The sequence below is a fragment of the Schistocerca gregaria genome, chromosome 6 (assembly GCF_023897955.1).
Source record: "Schistocerca gregaria isolate iqSchGreg1 chromosome 6, iqSchGreg1.2, whole genome shotgun sequence".
NCBI classification, from domain to species: domain Eukaryota; kingdom Metazoa; phylum Arthropoda; class Insecta; order Orthoptera; family Acrididae; genus Schistocerca; species Schistocerca gregaria.
Window position 1 is genome coordinate 67389951 of NC_064925.1, and position 20166 is coordinate 67410116.

General features: G+C 43.5%; 1 protein-coding gene and 1 non-coding gene across 2 annotated transcripts in view; one reads left to right on the plus strand and one right to left on the minus strand.

Annotated features, from left to right (window-relative positions):
* The window catches only part of LOC126278105 (uncharacterized), a 1197991-nt gene that overhangs the window by 996069 nt on the left and 181756 nt on the right, over nucleotides 1-20166 (minus strand). The gene's annotated exons all lie outside the window — the stretch shown is intronic.
* Trnas-cga (transfer RNA serine (anticodon CGA)) lies at nucleotides 11760-11834 on the plus strand. The gene has a single exon. It is a non-coding gene; the product is annotated as a tRNA-Ser (tRNA).

Sequence of the window (20166 nt, forward strand, 5' to 3'; positions counted from 1 at the left end):
GCAAGGGACTCGCCATCGACGCGAATATGTAACCACGACGAGAAGAAGTGGCCGGCTATCTATTACTTGCTGGGGTTGGATTTCTGCGAGAGGGGCGGGAATTCTTCACAGGACAGAAGGAACTCTGGACAGCGTGCCCACATATTGGAAAATGTGATGCTTCCGTCAGTGCGAATGCTGTACGCAGAAGGGGACGTCACAGTGCAAGAGGACCATTCTCCCATTCACAAGTCTGCATTTGTTCAGCAGCGGCTGTCCACGATCGGCGTCAACGTCATGGACTGGCCCCCACCAACAACTGCGGACGTTCTTTGGGACTGAGTCCTGGAAGTCTGGGAGGAGGTTGCTTATTCAGCCTGTTACGTTCGACGGTTTATACATTCTATGCCAAGAAGCACGATAGAAGTACAAAATAATGAAAGATTCTGGATAAAATATTAGAGTCCTTAAAATGTTTTGTTGTGTCTTATTTTTCGTCATTTTTCCTCATTGGGAGCTAGTGGAAGATCGCGTGGTAACAGAACAGACAAAATATGGGTTAGTTTGAGTTGCCTTTTTAATTCAAGTGGGTTACTTTGGATATACAGTTTGTTACATATTCTATTTTGATTTCATTTATACCCTGTCTAGATACTTACAAACTAATCAGTTTAGATGGACTCTGTCACAGTAGTTTTGTTATTTCAAATACATCTCTCTCTTTCCCTCCATCCATGAATACACCCTCCGTCTTCCACACAATACGCAAACGATTTCATTTTATGTTTACTCGTTAATACCGCCTGTATTCTCTCACACACTCTCTCTCTGACACTATCGCCCTTCTATTCCATTCCTCAAAAACTTTATAAACAAATCTATCGGTTTCCATTGACGCTACGTTTTCTCTTTTAATTGCTGCTGTCTTTACTCTCTGTCACTCCTCTCAACACCTATAAAACCGCATTCCTTGGTCTCCCCTTCCCTATAACCCATTCTTCGTTCTGAAAACAGTGCTTCCTTATCTATTGCTCCTAAGATAAAACGAAATGTGGCACACATCTAAGTAAGCAATACTTTGCAAGCATTTCATGCTTTTATTTTGCACTTCTGCACTTCTCTCCATTCCCAGATCCAGCCCTCCATTCTGTTACCCATCCCGTGACATCTGCATTTACGTCTAAATGAATACTTCGCAATTCATAATTATGTGCTTGGCAGTGGGTTCTGTGGTCTGGTGGATTAATTTTGTACTGATGTGTAAAACGTGTAGGTTCACATCTCACGTCAGGCGTAGATTTTTAACACACGCAAGTAACTCTCCTCCACCCCTAGCAACGCCAAATGCAGAACGCCAGTAAGCCCCGTAGTTCAATATCCGCAGTAAGGATAACATCTCTTCTGTGCCGACTGGGGCAGAGCGGCATTCGTTTGAGCTGTGACAGATGGAGAAACCCTGGCAGGTAGAGACTCTGTCACCAGGAAGCCGTCGTAAACTGGAAAACGTATTTCATTTAATGAACCAAAGGCCATGTAAGTTCACAAGGCTCTTACTTTATTTGAAACTGAGACGTTGAAGATTGTGGTACAGTATTGGGATTCTAAATCAATTTCACTGTGTTCACCAAGATTGCAAACTCTTCTAGACCTCCTCGAAAGGTACCTATCGGGTTTCGAATCCTGGTAAGCACAAAATATTCATTATTTCATATCAAGCCCTAGCATGTGCACTCCGAACTACTGGTGAAAAATAGTTGCATTTTCAACGTCTCTTCGTGCGTTGTCAGCTGTAACGTGTTCGTTTCAACTCACTGCCACATGATGAGCTTTTAATCACAACATTACAAGATCAAACTTTTCCTTACCTCTTTTCAAGTTCAAACATTCCCCTCCATCCTACTGGCGAAAATGGATTTGGGTTTGACGTTGTGTTCGTTGTGTTCACCAACGACGATATGTTGTGGATTCAACTTCTAGTCAGCAGAGTATTTTCGTTCACATCATTGAAAGTACAAACATGCCCCTCCTAGCTATTATTGGAAAAGAATTTGATAGTGAAAGTGTCTTCATGACCACGTGTGCGGGGTTTGAATTCCATCCAGCACAGAACTTTTCGTCGCCTGATGTCTAGCTAAACATGCTCACATCTCGCTACTGGTGAACCAACAATAGCTATTTATCGTCTGTTCCTGGCTAGAAAACGACGACGCTAGATGCTGGGTTCGAATCCCAGTCAGGCAAAAACAATTCTACTGTCATTTAAGATTCCAAATGGTGAAAACATTTGATATTTAACTTATGATTTTACGTACTTCGTTAACAATCCGATTAGGTGCTGGTTCGCATCCCTGTCAGCAGCTTCGTATGATGGCCTTTCAATTCTAGCCGTGAGCATACCGTTTCTTGTGAATGACGCCATATTAAACGTCGTTGGGGATAGTTCCCAGGAAGGTAACTGTTATGACAGGAATTCCAGTTTAGTGCAAATATTTTCGTCATTTATTTTCAGGATCTGAATTGATAACTGATACTGGTGCAAACGTCTATACTTCACGTCTCTTTACGCCTAGTGTTCGCGTCTCAATAAGGCACAAACAAAGCTTAGCTTAGTTAGTAATGGCTATAGGCGCTGGGTTTGAATCCAACTCCAGAACGGCGGCGTTGGCCATATCATTTAAAGTTCAAATTTGTGGACACGTAACTGTTGATGTGTCACGAGAACAACGATATCACTGGTGATTTGCTGTTAATGATGAGATTTCCGTAGAGTGCCTGTTGCCATTAATCGCATTTTTTTTACTGGTTCGTCCAATATCCAGTTTCCAGAGCTACTCGCCATTGAGCGACGTTCGGCACGTGGATGAAAAACGTATTCGAGAGCTAAAATATTTTTTCGAATGGCCCTACAGCTTTGCAACTCCATATATCGTCTCAAGTATTGAATTTTGACTAAGGATTACTGTACGATATATGTAAAATAATCCGTTTTCTCGCAACTTTTGGAATGTCACTTTGTTGTAATTAGGGTTAGTTTATGAGTGTTATGGCGTGTCTCATCGCTTAGAACGTGCTTTATAAAATGTTTTGTATGACGATATTAGTTGACGCTTAGACTGACTGCCATAATGAGCTTTGGTGTCCAGTAGTCTCTTGCGGTACCCATTGCGTGTAGTCAAACGACTGTACCCCACGCGGTTTTGGTATTTAAAGGACCTGCAGCACAGCTACGTTATGTTGGTTGTATTCGGCAGTGAACCACTTTTCTTGATGTCAAGTGTACATGACAATTATTTCATTGTATGATACATAGTATAGAAGAAAAGTAGCTTTTACATAAAAATGGTACTTTAGGTTTTGACTTTTTTATTAATATATGGGTGAATAATACGAAATCACCAACATAATTAGGATTTCGTGCTTTTAACCATAAATATGTTAGATACTTAACAACAGACATTTACCACGTTAAGTCAGTTGTGAAGTAATCAATATCTGTATGTAAATAACACTCCACAATCCATCTAATGGTGTGTGGCGGAGGGTACTTTTGAAGCACTAACTCAGCCCTCCGAATGCGTTCCGCTTGTGAGTAGCGCATTGGGAAGAATGATTGTCAGTAAGCCTCTGTTCTGTATTGCCTCTAATTTCTCGAATTTTCTGCTCGTGGTCATTACACGAGACGTATGTGGGGAGAAGTAATATGTTGTGCGACTCTTCCCGGAAAGGGCTGTCTCGAAATGTTATTAGTAAACCTCTCCGTGTTGTACAATGCCTCTCTTCTAATCTCTGCCATTGGAGTTTGTTGAGCATCTCCGTACCGCTCTCGTGCCCGTTAAAAGACCCCATGACGAAAGGCGCTGCTCTTCGTTGGATCTTCTATATCTCTTCTGTCAGTCCTACCTATCGGTCACAGACAGATGAACAATACTCAAGAATCGATCGAACCGGCTGCTTATAAGCCACTTCCTTCCTCGATGCGTTACATTTCCTCAAGATTCTCGCTACGAATCGCATTCGGCATCTACGACGGTTGCCTAGAAAGTAATGTACCGCATTTTTTTCACAGCCGAAAACAGTTCAACGACTGTAGAACGTTATGTATGTACTATTTGAGGTCTCCTGAATGAGGGCGCCAAGATTCCGTCACTTTCGACAGATAGCGTAGCAGCAGGACAGTTTCAAAATGGGGTCTGTAGGTGATGTACGTTACATGCAACGTGCCGTTAATGAATTTCTCACTGCAGAGAAGGAAACTGTGAGGAATACTGTCCAACGCTTGCGCAAAATCTATGGAGCATGTGGTGTCGACAGAAGTACAGTGAGTCTCTGGGTACGTAGGGTGAGGTCATCAGAAGGCGGTTCGGTGGTGCTCGACGATTTGCAGCGGTCGGGCAGACCATCCTTGGATTTCCACTTGTTTGGGCCATTAAAGGAAACCATTCATGGAAGACAATTTGAGGATGATGACGTATGAAACACTGGGTTCGCCAGCAGGACAATGATTGGTACAGATTGGCTATAGAACGGGAGGTAGGCTATAGAACGGGGTGGAGATTACGTGGAGAAAAAGGGGGTAGACAAAACACCACTCTTTCGTGTGTGTAATTTTCATTATGTTCAATAAAGAATTGTTGAAGGAAAAAATGTGGTACGTTACTTTCTGGGTATTCCTTGTACTTTTTCCACTAATCATACATTCAAGTTGTTTTATACATTGGGAGTTCCATTCTTTAAAGAGTCAGGTGTGGTGAAGATACTGGTGATTGATGTTAAGTAAACTATTGATTTGTCAGCAAGTTATTTGTTCCTGCAGATGAGATCCACCTGAAACCAAATTCTCATGCTATTACAGGCAATATGAAAATGAACAGTTCAACGAGCTTCCCAAACATGCTGTCGGTACGATACGTCTGTGATTCAGCTGACACATTATGTTTGTATGTTCTACGAGAGTTGACAAAAGTAATGCCTCCGCCTTCGTAACTCTTCAATAGTTGGCAGCATTGGTATCCGGCAGGTACTGGTGTGTTCGGTAGCCTCTTCTCTACAGCTCCGGCTGGTGGGAATCCTTAGCATTAAACGGATGTGTTATTACAGTGTAAAGTATGGAACCCTCACAGACAGCCGGTCAATGCGATTTAAGCAACTTACAGTCATAGAATTGTTGACAGCAGAAGGTGTCACCCCAAAGGAGATTCATCTGAGAATGAAAGCAGTTTATGGTGATTATGTTGATGCGAGTACTGTGTGCACGTTCCTGGCAAATTTCAAGTCTTTGCGCTTTCATTTCAAGAGTCAGCATCTGGAGTACCCATCGTAAACAGATCTTCCGATAGCCAAGCAAAACAATAATGTGACCCACACTTTGTTTTGAAACGCCGATTGTGCTTGGAATTTCTCTCTGAGTGATACGACGATCATCCTGAGTCAATCTGACAACATTTTACTTGTGAAACTCGGTGGTTGTTGTCACAGGACGTCCAACTCTTTGTCTGCCACGCTGGTCAGATGTTCCCGCCTCAACCAACGACACACAGTACCCACATCAACACAATCACCATAAAGTGCTTCAATTCTCTGATGAATCTCCTTTGAGGTGACACCTTCTACTGTCAAGAATTCAATGACTGCACGATCCTTTAATTGCATTGACCGAGCATCTGCGCAGGGTTCCATACTTTACACTGTAACAGCACATCCGTTGCATGCTAAGGCTTCTTGCAAGCTGGAGCTCTAGAGAAGAGGCTACGGAACAAGCCAGTACCTGCCGCATACCAATGCTGCCAACTGTTGAAGAGTGAAGAAGGTGGAGGCATTGTTCTTCATTCAACCCTCGTATATCTTATTATTTCTTCGTCCACATTCCGATAGCCAAAGCTCCAAGCGCGAGATTCCGTTTGTCAGCATTCTGACGATTAAAATTTATCCGTCATTTCGATCTAGTCCGTAGCTTAATGACCGGTTAATACGGCAGACCCTGATGCAAGGGACTCGGTTCCGATTCCCGATACCATCAGAGATATTTCCTTGGTGGAAGGACTGGACCCGAGTCCGCTCAGCCTCGTTGATAGCAGCTGATGAGCTCCCCAGCTGCGGAGTCGAAACGTCGACAACGAACGGAAGTGCCCGTGTGCTGACGCCATGCCTTCCTTACCGCATCCGTTGATGACTATCGCCATTGCCTTCTATCGATATTGTCTTCACAGCCTAGTCGTGGAGTCTCCTTTTCCTCCCACCCTGGTTTCCACAGTGTCAACAGTACATATTTTTGTGTCAGCCAGCTTCCATCAGTATCATATCATCTTCAAGTTTATTTAATTGCGTAAGCAACGCGTTTTGTCCATTCACAAGGACACAACTGAATACTGTCACATGAAGTTGAAATATACAGCAATACGTGTAAAAGCAATCAGAACATTGTTGCAGACTTTCGACTTAATGGATTATCATAATCAACGAAGTAACCATTCAGTGACGGAGTTTAAACAATTATCAGGAAGATATCACGAAGGTACTACAACAATAACTGTTTCGTAACAGCCATCTTTCACTACTAGCTTTCTCACCCCCTGATGTTTTGATCAGCAACTCGACTCCTTGGAGAAAGCTCAGGAAAATACCTTTCTATAACGGGACGCTGCACTGGTTTTGCAAGTGTTCAGCCACGCACGCAAACAAGACGGCACTTCAGGAGGGATACTGTAGAGTGGTCGTAACGTCAAATTTTGGAGAAGTTATTTGAAGAAGTATGCACGACGCCGAATCATCCAAATGATTATACTTCCAATGAGCATGCACTTTGTGCAAGTGATCTGAAGTTTTCCTGCAGTTTTCCGTTGCCACATCCGTAAACACTCTGACGATGCCTATTCCGGCTCTGATTGTCAAATGGATAACTTCATAAGATACTCACCCACATTATCCCGTTGCAGAACTTGTAGCAAAGAACTTGCGGTTCCTTATGTGCAACCGACAATGTATACCGTTACTGGCAGGCAGAATATATATTTTGTGTTTCAACGAACTAGTGATACTCGAACATGTGTAATTTTGTTCCTGTTTTTGAATGGCGAGCCATTAAAAACCACCTTTACTCTTAAAGGTAAAAGTCTACTAAACTGAGTGTGAATATTATAAAAATGTTAGCTTTTCATGTATCAGTGATAACCTGAATAATTTTAAATGTTACATGCGTAGTACAACTGGAACAAAACACATGTAATCGCATACATGCAAAAAATTAAACACTGACAGCATATTTGTTTGACAAGACATTTTCCCTTTCTCTCTCTCTCTCTCTCTCATACACACAAACACACACACATACACACACACACACACACACACACACACACACACACACACACACACACACAAGCGCGCGCGCACACACACACGCACACACAACCGTACACACAGACACAGTCTATCTACCAATATTTATTCACTGTGCGATATATGTGAGCCCTCTGTTATTCTAAATAAAACGGTGATAGGTTGAACTCCACTTGATTTTTTTTCATAAAATACGGAATGATGATATCTGCTGCTATGTTCTGGCGCTTTCACATTAATATACGCAAATTATTTCACATTCTAAATGCGGCACGTTGTAAGAACACATTTGACCGAGTAACTTTTCTGAGGATTTGTTGTCAGCGAATCAGTGAATTTTCCCCATTTTCTGTATCGCTTACGTTGTTCAGTTTTACTTTACCTTATTTCATGTGTGGGAAATCGTATTCATTACTCAACTATAGCAGTAATGTTCAGTCATCATCGATAGCACTGAGTCAATTACGATTTGCATGTAAAAAACGGCGCTTTAACACCAAATACAGATCTTTCTTTGGCTTGATGCGTAAAAATATTACGGGAAGTGTGCATTGACACTGATATATATCAGTAAGAATTTTATGAAAAAAGTAACTACGCAGACTACAAGACATCTACGTTAATCTATCAATATATTCAAAGACATTTGTATCCAGCGAGAGACAGGAAGACCAGCTGCGCACTGCACTCTCGAATAAAAAATATTTGTCATGTCAAAATCGAACTCGCAACCTACATTCACCCAGAGACATCAGTTTGAAGAAAGCCAGAACACGTAACGATTGTACCATATTTTGACGCAATATCTTTTATCAAAAGTTGTAATATGGCGTCATACTGTACAATGGTAGAAAGATACACACTTTAGTCTTTTACACAGCAAAGAGCTTCAGATAAGGGCGTTACTAAGATCGGACGTGAAGTCAGTGAGTGGCGGAAAACCTGATAGGTAGATTCAGACAGTATTCTTATATTGTATTTCTTGTATTATATTATCGTTACACTGAGTTCCTATTTGAAATAGGAACATGGGGTAAAAGGTTTTTTGTTTAGCCCAGACCAGGAGCCATTTGTGCAGTTGCTCGAAAGTCTGTCCTACTGCAGCCATGTTGCCGTGTATTGAGCAAGGTTTGAACGACGAACTGGAGCTGGCGGTCAGGCGAGTTAAGCGAATCCGTTAATTCTCTTTACAAAAAAAATTTAATTGAGCTGAAATTAATGTTCCGCTGATGGCACTGTTGGTATTTTACGAGGAAAAAGGAAGTCACTATTTTTGGGATTTTACATGCAAAAACCTGAAATAACTCAAGACAAGAGCGGAAGTAATGGTTGAAATGCGGTCCACCGGTGTATCAAACCTTGGTCTAAGATCTTGCTTCGTCTGGAATTTTTCATGCAAAAAACACGTGCTTTTTTCCTGAGGGATCTGAAGCGCCTCACGTCTATAGTTTAAACTTGTATGAATCATTTCTAACTTTCCACAAACGTAGATAAATGGATAAAATAAATAGTCTTTTTTATCCAATAGTCTTTATCCGTTGTCGACATAAGATGATTTAAAGTTGTATTAAATACAGTACGTAAAATTCGTTCTTACGAGAACGAAAGCGCGGAAACGGTTTAAAGTGAATCTGATAAATGAAAAAGGCATCCTTACACTTAAACTTAGAAGTCGACTTAAAAAAATCTAACTTTATTCGAATTTTCTGTAAAAAACACTATTTTTGTTAGTTTATTTTTACGCGTGCCTCTTCTATGTATCAAACCTGCATGAATCGGTTCAAATTTTCTACGAAAACAGACAAATACGTGTAAATAATGGTTATCTTTGCGTTTTTTGAAAGCTTTATCCGTTGTCATGATATAAACAACATTATTCGAAAGCAAATTACATTGGATCAGTCTCACCCGAGTCTTCAAGGATCTGCATGGGCTGCCAATCAGTGGCGGTGTAATTTCAATATTATGGTAGAGTTGGGAACCTCCCCGAAAGCTGTCGAATTCAGGAAGGAAAGAACAAGTCTGATTGCCAAATACTCCTGCTAAAGAGCGTATGGGAAGCCCTTGAAGACAGAGAAAAGTCTCATGTGCAATCTATAGACTTCCCAAAAGCCTTTGACTTTATAAATAGAAAACTAATGACCAAAAAGCTAGAGGACACCATAGGAGAAAACAATATATGGACACTAATCATAAGCGCAATTCTGCAGTGCAAGGAAATAAGGTTGAAATGGTTCAAAAGGCTCTGTGCACTATGGGACTTAACATCTGAGGTCATCAGTCCCCTAGAACTTAGAACTACTTAAATCTAACTGATCTAAGGACATCACAAACATCCATGCCCGATGCAGGATTCGAACCTGCGACCGTAGCGGTCGCGCGGTTCCAGACTGAAGCGCCTAGAACCGCTCGCCCACAGCGGCCGGCTATTGCAACAGGCACAGAAGACATTACAAAGTTACAAGAAGCAATAAAAATATGGAAGATTGGAGTTTGGAACAGAGCTTCGAAACAAATGTGGCGAAAACAGAAATGATGGCACTCAGAAATGGAGGAAGAGCACTTGCATCAGCTGAGATCGTCATACGGAAGAGAAAACTAAAGGTTGCTACCACACTCCAAGTAACTACGGGTCACAATACGAACAACTGTAAATTGTTTCACAAAACGTGTTACAGAGAAAGCAATGCAAGCAATAATGGCAATCCATGAAATGCAATACATCAGATCCCTTAGCCTAGACACAGCAATGACACTATACAGAGCCAAAATCTTCCCAATACTGACTAAGGCATAGAAACTATCGGACCACATCTTACGGTGAAAACCTGACAACAATGGAAAGAGTGAAGTCGAGTTATATAAAGAAAGCTATAGGAATGTCCAAAACAACACGATCCAGACTTGTATATCTGCTTGCGCGGGAACCCTTCCTCATCGCAGACCTACGAACAAACTTGATGCTACCCAAATGCAGCGCTTTGGAAAGTATACTTAAAACCTTGAAGGGAGAGGGAAGACGTACCTCTAGAATTTTACTACACAGGCGCCATGATTGACCGGTATGGACAAATGAAAACTTTGAAATGATACACTTGATCATCACAATGGCTGTCCATGGTTTCCACAACCTCATCTGCCACAACACGTCATATCATGAACCAAACGTAACGTGTGCGTGTAAACTGTGTGATCAAATATGCAAACGTTACCATTAGAATTCTGTACCAAAAGGACACGGTCAATAATTGACTATGCAAATCACAATCCGAAAAATTTGTAACTTCATTTATTATTAGCATTATGAAACATCCTGGCAGATTAAAACTGTGTGCCCAACCGAGACTCGAACTCGGGACCTTTGCCTTTCGCGGGCAAGTGCTCTACCAACTAAGCTACCGAAGCACGACTCACGCCCGGTACTCACAGCTTTACTTCTGCCAGTATCCGTCTCCTACCTTCCAAACTTTACAGAAGCTCTTCTGCGAAACTTGCAGAACTAGCACTCCTGAAAGAAAGGATATTGCAGAGACATGGCTTAGCCACAGCCTGGGGGATGTTTCCAGAATGAGATTTTCACTCTGCAGCGGAGTGTGCGCTGATATGAAACTTCCTGGCAGATTAAAACTGTGTGCCCAACCGAGACTCGAACTCGGGACCTTTGCCTTTCGCGGGCAAGTGCTCTACCAACTGAGCTACCGAAGCACGACTCACGCCCGGTACTCACAGCTTTACTTCTGCCAGTATCCGTCTCCTACCTTCCAAACTTTACAGAAGCTCTTCTGCGAAACTTGCAGAACTAGCACTCCTGAAAGAAAGGATATTTCAGAGACATGGCTTAGCCACAGCCTGGGGGATGTTTCCAGAATGAGATTTTCACTTTGCAGCGGAGGCCCCGAGTTCGAGTCTCGGTTGGGCACACAGTTTTAATCTGCCAGGAAGTTTCATATCAGCGCACACTCCGCTGCAGAGTGAAAATCTCATTCTGGAAACATCCCCCAGGCTGTGGCTAAGCCATGTCTCCGCAATATCCTTTCTTTCAGGAGTGCTAGTTCTGTAAGTTTCGCAGAAGAGCTTCTGTAAAGTTTGGAAGGTAGGAGACGGATACTGGCAGAAGTAAAGCTGTGAGTACCGGGCGTGAGTCGTGCTTCAGTAGCTCAGTTGGTAGAGCACTTGCCCGCGAAAGGCAAAGGTACCGAGTTCGAGTCTCGGTTGGGCACACAGTTTTAATCTGCCAGGAAGTTTCATATCAGCGCACACTCCGCTGCAGAGTGAAAATCTCATTCTGGAAACATCCCCCAGGCTGTGGCTAAGCCATGTCTCTGCAATATCCTTTCTTTCAGGAGTGCTAGTTCTGCAAGTTTCGCAGAAGAGCTTCTGTAAAGTTTGGAAGGTAGGAGACGGATACTGGCAGAAGTAAAGCTGTGAGTACCGGGCGTGAGTCGTGCTTCGGTAGCTCAGTTGGTAGAGCACTTGCCCCCGAAAGGCAAAGGTCCCGAGTTCGAGTCTCGGTTGGGCACACAGTTTTAATCTGCCAGGAAGTTTCATATCAGCGCACACTCCGCTGCAGAGTGAAAATCTCATTCTGGAAACATCCCCCAGGCTGTGGCTAAGCCATGTCTCTGCAATATCCTTTCTTTCAGGAGTGCTAGTTCTGCAAGTTTCGCAGAAGAGCTTCTGTAAAGTTCGGAAGGTAGGAGACGGATACTGGCAGAAGTAAAGCTGTGAGTACCGGGCGTGAGTCGTGCTTCAGTAGCTCAGTTGGTAGAGCACTTGCCCGCGAAAGGCAAAGGTCCCGAGTTCGAGTCTCGGTTGGGCACACAGTTTTAATCTGCCAGGAAGTTTCATATCAGCGCACACTCCGCTGCAGAGTGAAAATCTCATTCTGGAAACATCCCCCAGGCTGTGGCTAAGCCATGTCTCTGCAATATCCTTTCTTTCAGGAGTGCTAGTTCTGCAAGTTTCGCAGAAGAGCTTCTGTAAAGTTTGGAAGGTAGGAGACGGATACTGGCAGAAGTAAAGCTGTGAGTACCGGGCGTGAGTCGTGCTTCGGTAGCTCAGTTGGTAGAGCACTTGCCCGCGAAAGGCAAAGGTCCCGAGTTCGAGTCTCGGTTGGGCACACAGTTTTAATCTGCCAGGAAGTTTCATATCAGCGCACACTCCGCTGCAGAGTGAAAATCTCATTCTGGAAACATCCCCCAGGCTGTGGCTAAGCCATGTCTCTGCAATATCCTTTCTTTCAGGAGTGCTAGTTCTGCAAGTTTCGCAGAAGAGCTTCTGTAAAGTTTGGAAGGTAGGAGACGGATACTGGCAGAAGTAAAGCGGTGAGTACCGGGCCTGAGTCGTGCTTTGGTAGCTCAGTTTGTAGAGCACTTGCCCGCGAAAGGCAAAGGTCCCGAGTTCGAGTCTCGGTTGGGCACACAGTTTTAATCTGCCAGGAAGTTTCATATCAAATCATCTCATTCCTTAATTATCATTATGTTTTGAATTTGTATGGTTATTTGACTGCAGTAAACATAATAAAAGCTGGAAAGCAGATGTTAAATGATCCTATCACATTACGTAAAAGGCGAATATGTTCTAGAAATAGTTAGGGATAGAAGCGAAGTAGTTTTCGATCTATCTGGGAGCTTCAAACACATTTAAGTCAAAACATTTCGTCATATTCACGCTTTTGTGCGGATTGGACCTAATTCCCCAGCGCAGTGAGCTCTCTAAGCTGCGAGGCGTTGGCACACCTGCATCTTGCACTTTATGGGCTAAAGCCCCTGATCTTTTGCCCAAAATCTAGAAGATACTCCAGCTGTTGTAAGCAATATGAGCGGTGTTCAGAAATTCCTGTTACAAACTTCTAGGACTTGTGGAGATGAGTGAGTTAATAATATTTTGAATAGGTGCCCGTGTCTGGAAACGTACCATGTACGTTCCACTATGGTTTCAATTCAGATGTGTATCGCGCCCGCATCTGCTTGAGGAAATGAATTAGGGGTGAAGCAGTACAATAATTGGGTAACATTTCGGAAGGAAACATAATGAAACATTCATTTATCACTCAAGCAAATTTGTTTGTATTAACACTTAAACATTACATGTTTACATTATTTAAAAATCAAAAAAGAACACAACGTACTGTATGTACAGAACATTACAACAGCAGCTCGATGTGGTGACCACCAACGTTGTTACAGACGTGGTACACACTGGTGTGTCTTCAGTTTCTAGTGCAGCCGCCAGAACTCGTACTAGCAGATCTTTCTCTGTCTCTATTATAGTAAATTAAACTTTGTATATGACCTCACAAGAAGTACTCCACTGGCATTAAATCTGGCAATCGCGGCGAGCACGCGACCCGATTACCTCGGCCTATCCACCCTTCACCATATTTTCTGCTGAGTCGTCTCCGAACCGCATGTGAGAAGTGAGGTGGTGCATCATCATGCTGAAATGACACATCATAATAGACATTCAGTAGCACAGCTTCCAAGAACGTTTTCCTGTCTACCCTACTGCGTACCAAAACAAACAACTCCGAGACTTTTCTCTTTGCCTCAGCAGACGTGGACGCGATGCTCATCTGAAATGAAACCGCCGTAGAACGGAAACCGTACTGTTCAGGACATGGGTTTCTATTCAAAACACTGCATATTCTCTCCCCTCTACAAGTCCTAGAAGTGTCCAACAGGAATTTCCGAACATCCTCTACAAAATCGTGTTGCTGAGGAGCATACACGTAGTAGATACAAAAGTGTTTCCTTGGGGGGGGGGGGGGGGGGGGGAATTTCTGGGTTCCTGAGAGGAGAATAAACATTTTTTTGGTTTCTGGGTTCAAATGGTACAAATGGCTCTGAGCACTATGGGACTTAACATATGAGGTCATCAGCCCCCTAGAACGTACAAATACTTAAACCTAACTCACCTAAGGACATCACACACATCCATGCCCGAGGCAGGATTCGAACCTGCAGCCGTAGCGGTCGTGCGGTTCCAGACTAAAGCGCCTAGAACACCACGGCCACACCGGACGGCTGGTTTCTGGGTAGAAGGGATATTTTTTCCCACCGATGGGATTATTTCTGCCCCAAACCCATCCACTGTTAATGAGAGGTGAGGGGTGTACCCACAAATAATTACTTTTTATGTGGTTCTGGAGAACAATAGGAAGTATCCAAACACGGGGGGTGCGTCTATAATGGGAAGTACGCTACACTGGGGACACGTGCATCCTAAACATCAGTGACATGTTACGTCATAGTGCATGACATGAAAAAAGCCATGTTGGATGACATGACAGCATGTATCATGTAATATGATGTGGCATCATTTACCACATTACTTTACATGAGATGTCATTTTGTTGCCACTTTTCAAAATAGTTTGGAATATCATCTATCTCTTCTGTCCTATTTTATCTTAATGGGGAATTCACGGTTTTTTCCTTTGCACTGAATTTAATCGGAAAAATAGGGTACCATGCAATGAGTAAAGCATACATCGAAGTTCTTATTGGTAGTTGTTTATTGAAAAATACTAATTTTTTCACTGTGTGATTGGGATTTTCCCGACGCATCTCTAAAAGGAGGTAGATCGACGGTTGTTGCTGTAACTCCGTTTGTGGTTATCTGAAACATGAAATTAAGATATCACCGGAATCCTTACAGATGTAATTTTAGTTCATCGTAGAGATTAAGAAAAAAAGGCGAAATTCAGAGTTTGAAAAAAGTGGCCATTTTTGGACCCCTATTTTCTGGCTGAAAAAAAAGAAAACTATCAACTTAAAGAAGTCGGCTACGATAAATTGAAGAGAATTCGATGTCCAAGGGAGACCAAAAATCATAAAATCGGATGAAATTGTAGCTTGGGTGCAACCATGCCGAGAAACATAGTTTTGAGAAATACTCGTTTAAAGTTTGACAGGTATGTATCATACCAAAAAAGGGACAAAGTTAAAAACTTACGGGATATCATCGGCGTCTGGTCCACAATGACAATCGCCTTGGCTACTTGATGGCCGCCTTCTGTTACTTTGACCTGATAAGCCCTCATTTCCGTCGTCAAAGCTCTTTTCGTCGCTGAGCTCACCTACGTTGAATAGACATACGGACAAATTTGAAGCAATGTTAACACTTTCACTTCGTATGGATGTTATTTTTGAGCGTACTTATACTTTCGTTTACATTTTGACTAAAACCGCCCAAACAACGTTGCAGCAAATCAGTTTCCCTCAAATTCCCAAACATCTCACGGACACAATGAAGGGTACGTGGGCGTGGAAGCGGTTCTCCAACGCCAAGGAGTGCCGTGCACGCTCTGCTTCAAACGGTCACAAATGGTTCAAATGGCTCTGAGCACTATGGTAATTAAGTTCTGAGGTCATCAGTCCCCTAGAACTTAGAACTACTTAAACCTAACTAACCTAAGGACATCATACACATCTATGCCCGAGGCAGGATTGGAACCTGCGACCGTAGCGGTCACGCGAGTCCAGACTGTAGCGCCTAGAACCGCTCGCCCACTTCGTCCGGCTCAAACGGTCACAGAATCGTTCTTTTTAGAGCTCTCGCATAATATTTTGGTGAATAATTCTTCATTGTATATACATTCAAATAACGTGATCAACCAAATTTCGAGTTTCTTCGACCGTCACTCTGTTGTTTCCCCTTAATTCGTCCGTAATTCTTTTAAATTCTGCTTCTAATACGTGATCTCCCGTCTCTTAGCTGTAAAGTCCTGTTTCTTCTTCTATGAGGTCACCAGACAATCCCTCCCCATCTTAGAGGCCTTCAGTATACTCTTTAACCCTATCCGCTCCCTCCTAACTTAAAATTCTACATCTACGTCTACATCCATACACCGCAAGCCACCTGAAGGTGTGTGGCGGAGGGTACCGTGAGTACCTCTATCGGTTCTCCCTTTTATTCCAGTCTTGTATTGTTCGTGGAAAGAGGGATTGTCGTATACATTGAGATTCAATTGCCATTTCCTGTATCATGCGTCATTACGTTGCTGATTCTCATGCATTTCAGTACAATTTTCCATTGTTACGACCTCTCGATATACCACAGCATCATCCGCAAAAAGCCTCAGTGAGCAACATAGTGGTTGACTCCTCGGTGAAGGTATGTTCTCGAAACTTCAACAAAAGCCCGTATCGAGCTACTGAGCGTCTCTCGTTCAGAGTCTTCCACTGGAGTTTATCTATCTTCTCCGTACGGCTTTCGCAATTTTTAAATGATCCTGTAACGAAGCGCGCTGCTCTCTGTTGGATGTTCTCTATCTCTTCTATCAACCATATCTCGTACGGATCCCACACTGCTGATCAGTATTCAAGCAGTGGGCGAACAAGCGCAATGTAACCTACTTCCTTTGTTTTCGGATTGCATTTCCTTAGGATTCTTCCAATGAATCTGTGTGGCATCTGCTTTACCGACGATCAACTTTATACGATCATTCCATTTTAAATCACTGCTAATGCATACTCCCAGATAATTTATGGAATTAACTGCTCCCATTTGCTGACCTGCTATATTGTAGCTAAATGATAAGGGATTTTTCTTTCTATGTATTCGCAGAACATTACACTTGTATACATTGAGATTCAATTGCCATTTCCTGTATCATGCGTCAGTACGTAGCAGATTCTCATGCATTTCAGTACAATTTTCCATTGTTACAACCTTTCGATATACCACAGCATCATCCGCAAAAAGGCTCAGTGAACTTCCGATGTCATTCATAAGGTTATTTATGTATATTGTGAATAGCAACGGTCCTACGACATTCCCCTGCGGGGCACCTGAAATCACTCTCACTTCGGAAGACTTCTCGCCTTTGAGAATGACGTGCTGCGTTCTGTTATCTAGGAACTGTTCAAACCAATCACACAATTGGTCTGATAGTCCATATGGTCTTACTTCGTTCATTAAAGGACTGTTGGGGAACTGTATAGAACGCCTTACGGAAGTCAAGAAACATCTACCTGGGAACCCGTGTCTATGGCCCTCTGAGTCTAGTGGACGATCGTCTTTTTCAAAACCCATGCTGATTACTACAGAGTAGATTTCTAGTCTCCAGAAAAGTCATTACACTCGAACATTGGAACTAATCATCAGGGTGCAAATGGTGCACAATACTATTTGGGGAGTGCGTTGCGGCAGCAGACGCCGTAGGCTGGCGGCGTACGCTGCAGCCTTCAGGACCTAGGTGGTGCAGGCCCGCAGCGTGTACCGGGGTACAGTGCGTGTGGTTCCGGCTGCCAGCTACGGTTCGGAACGACACGGGTGCCTGCCGGCGGAGCAGGCAGGCCTGCGGTTCCCGGTCGCAGCATTTGCATAACAAGCCGCGCATTTAGACATCAAACGCTGCCAGCGCCGTGTTTGTCGGCGAGGAGAAGCGCTCAACTAAGCAGGCGTGGCGGGTGGCGACACACGCACGGGAGTAACGCAGTCTCCGACCCCCCTCCCGTCTAAAACACACAAACACACACACACACACGCCACTCTCACAGAAACAAGCGATGAGCTGCGAGAGGCATATTCTCCCTGAAGAACCCAATTCGCAGAGCAACTATCTGCATTATTGAGGACCCCGGTCACGTAGACAGATACACTGCCAGCAAAGTCTGCATTCACATCAGTACTCCGCAAACTATCCGACGGGGTGGTGGAAGAGGGTAGTTCTGGCATGACTATTTGATCCCCCCTTACCTGTTCCATTCGCGAATGTCGCGTGGGAAGAATGGTTATCGGTAAAACTAAGATTATCTCTGATTTCTCGAATTTTCAAGTTGCAGTCATTCCGCCAGACGTATGTTGGCGTGTGGCGGCGGGGGGTGGAGGGTGGGGGGAGAGTAATACGTACTCAGACTCTTCGTTGAGCGTAGTCTGTCGAAATTTCAATCGTAAAAATGTCCGTGTACCTCAACTCGACTCTTCTAGCGTATGCCACTGCAATTAGTCTTATCTACATCTATATCTACATACATACTCCGCAATCCACCATACGGTGCGTGGCGGAGGGTACCTCCTACCACAACTACCATATTCTCCCCTGTTCCAGTCCCAAACAGAACGAGGGAAAAATGACTGCCTATATGCCTCTGTACGAGCCCTAATCTCTCTTATCTTTGTGCTATTTCCGCGAAATGTAAGTTGGTGGCAGAAAAATTCTACTGCAGTCAGCATCAAATGCTGGTTCTCTAAATTTTGTCAGAAGCGATTCACGAAAAGAAAGCCTCCTTTCCTCTAGAGACTCCCACCCGAGTTCCTGAAGCAGTTCCGTAACACTCGCGTGATGATCAAACCTACCAGTAACAAATCTACCAGACCGCCTCTGAATTGCTTCTACGTCCTCCCTCAATTGGACCTGGTAGGGATCCCAAACGCTCGAGCAATACTCAAGAATAGGTCGTATTAGTGTTTTATAATCGGTCTCCTTTACGGATGAACCACATCTTACCAAAATTATACCAGTGAACCGAAAACGACTATCCTCCTTCCCCACAACTGCCATTAAATGCTCGTCCCAATTATCTGATAATGGTCACAGTGTGGTGAGCAATTCCAAGAATAATACGAACTAGTATTTTTTGGGGCATTTAGTTCGTGAGTGAGTTACATTTTCTTAACATTCTTCCTATGAATCTCAGTCTGGCAACTGTTTTTTCTACAACTTCTTTTACGTGTGTGGCGCCATACCGAGGTCGGCTACGTCAATAGATAAAAGAGACATCACCGAGGGCTCGCTACAATTCACAACGATGTATGGGAGGCGGCCCAGAAGACCTCGCACTGAGGTAAGTCATGTTAGAGCAGCGAGCCGACATTCGTAACAACATATACAAGCTGGGAGAAGTTATGATAAGTTACGAAAATTCTTCCGGGCCGAGCACGCAAGGGCTAAGCCCAGTACGAGCCTTTAGCTACAGCACTGAACATCATCCTCTGGGACCAACGAGTAATTACAGTTTCAAGAAAACTTGTAGTGTTGTTAACGTTGAAAGTTGTACCTCAAGAGAAGAGTTTTCTAATTAGTGTGTGAGGTCGTCAGTCATACGCCCACACCGCCGCCTGAGAGATCGATCCGTCGGATGCGATTTTCTCGACAAACGGAACAGAAGAACGGCTGTGTTAGCCAAAGAGTACACAGCCAGTCGCAGTATTCGCTGCGAGGCCACTTCATGTGCAGCAGGAGAGTAGTGCATCTGTGCCAGTCTACAGCTTGTAGCCGCGCTCGGTGGTCAGCCAGCGCCGATGTTAGTCATCGTCTGCAGCTCAGTCATTGCTGCCATCAAGTCTTTGTAGCCCAGTTCCTAGTTAGTCTTCATATTCATCGGATTCGACTTTCAAGATTACGAGAGGTTTTTTCGTCACTGCAAGATTTGTGACTTGTAAATTATGTCATTCTACAGACGCTTAGTCTAGTCGCGACTTCTGTCATTGCCAACCAACTGATCATGGACTACAGCAAAGTACTTAGAACTTTCTTATTTTGCACTCCTGCTAATTAATTGTGTTTTCCTGTTGTAGTTGCCAAGCAGTCTTTCCACCTCCTTGGCTACCTCATTTTTACCAACTCATGTTGAGAGACTCGATTATGGTGGTACATCGAGAGCCAGCATAGTGCGTCAAATGGGACCATGTTAGTCACTTACAGTTGTAGATTACCCAGAACTCCTGTGGCAAAGAAGTGAATCGAATTTTAGTAAATCTTCTATTCCTTGATGGAATAGTTTGGACCACCTGAATACCACGACGTAGCTGGCTAAATCGTAGCGGCATCTGTACTATGCTTGACTGTAGCAAGCAGGCAGTCCTGATCATAGGGTTGTTTCGGTGGTCTCCATAAATGAACGCA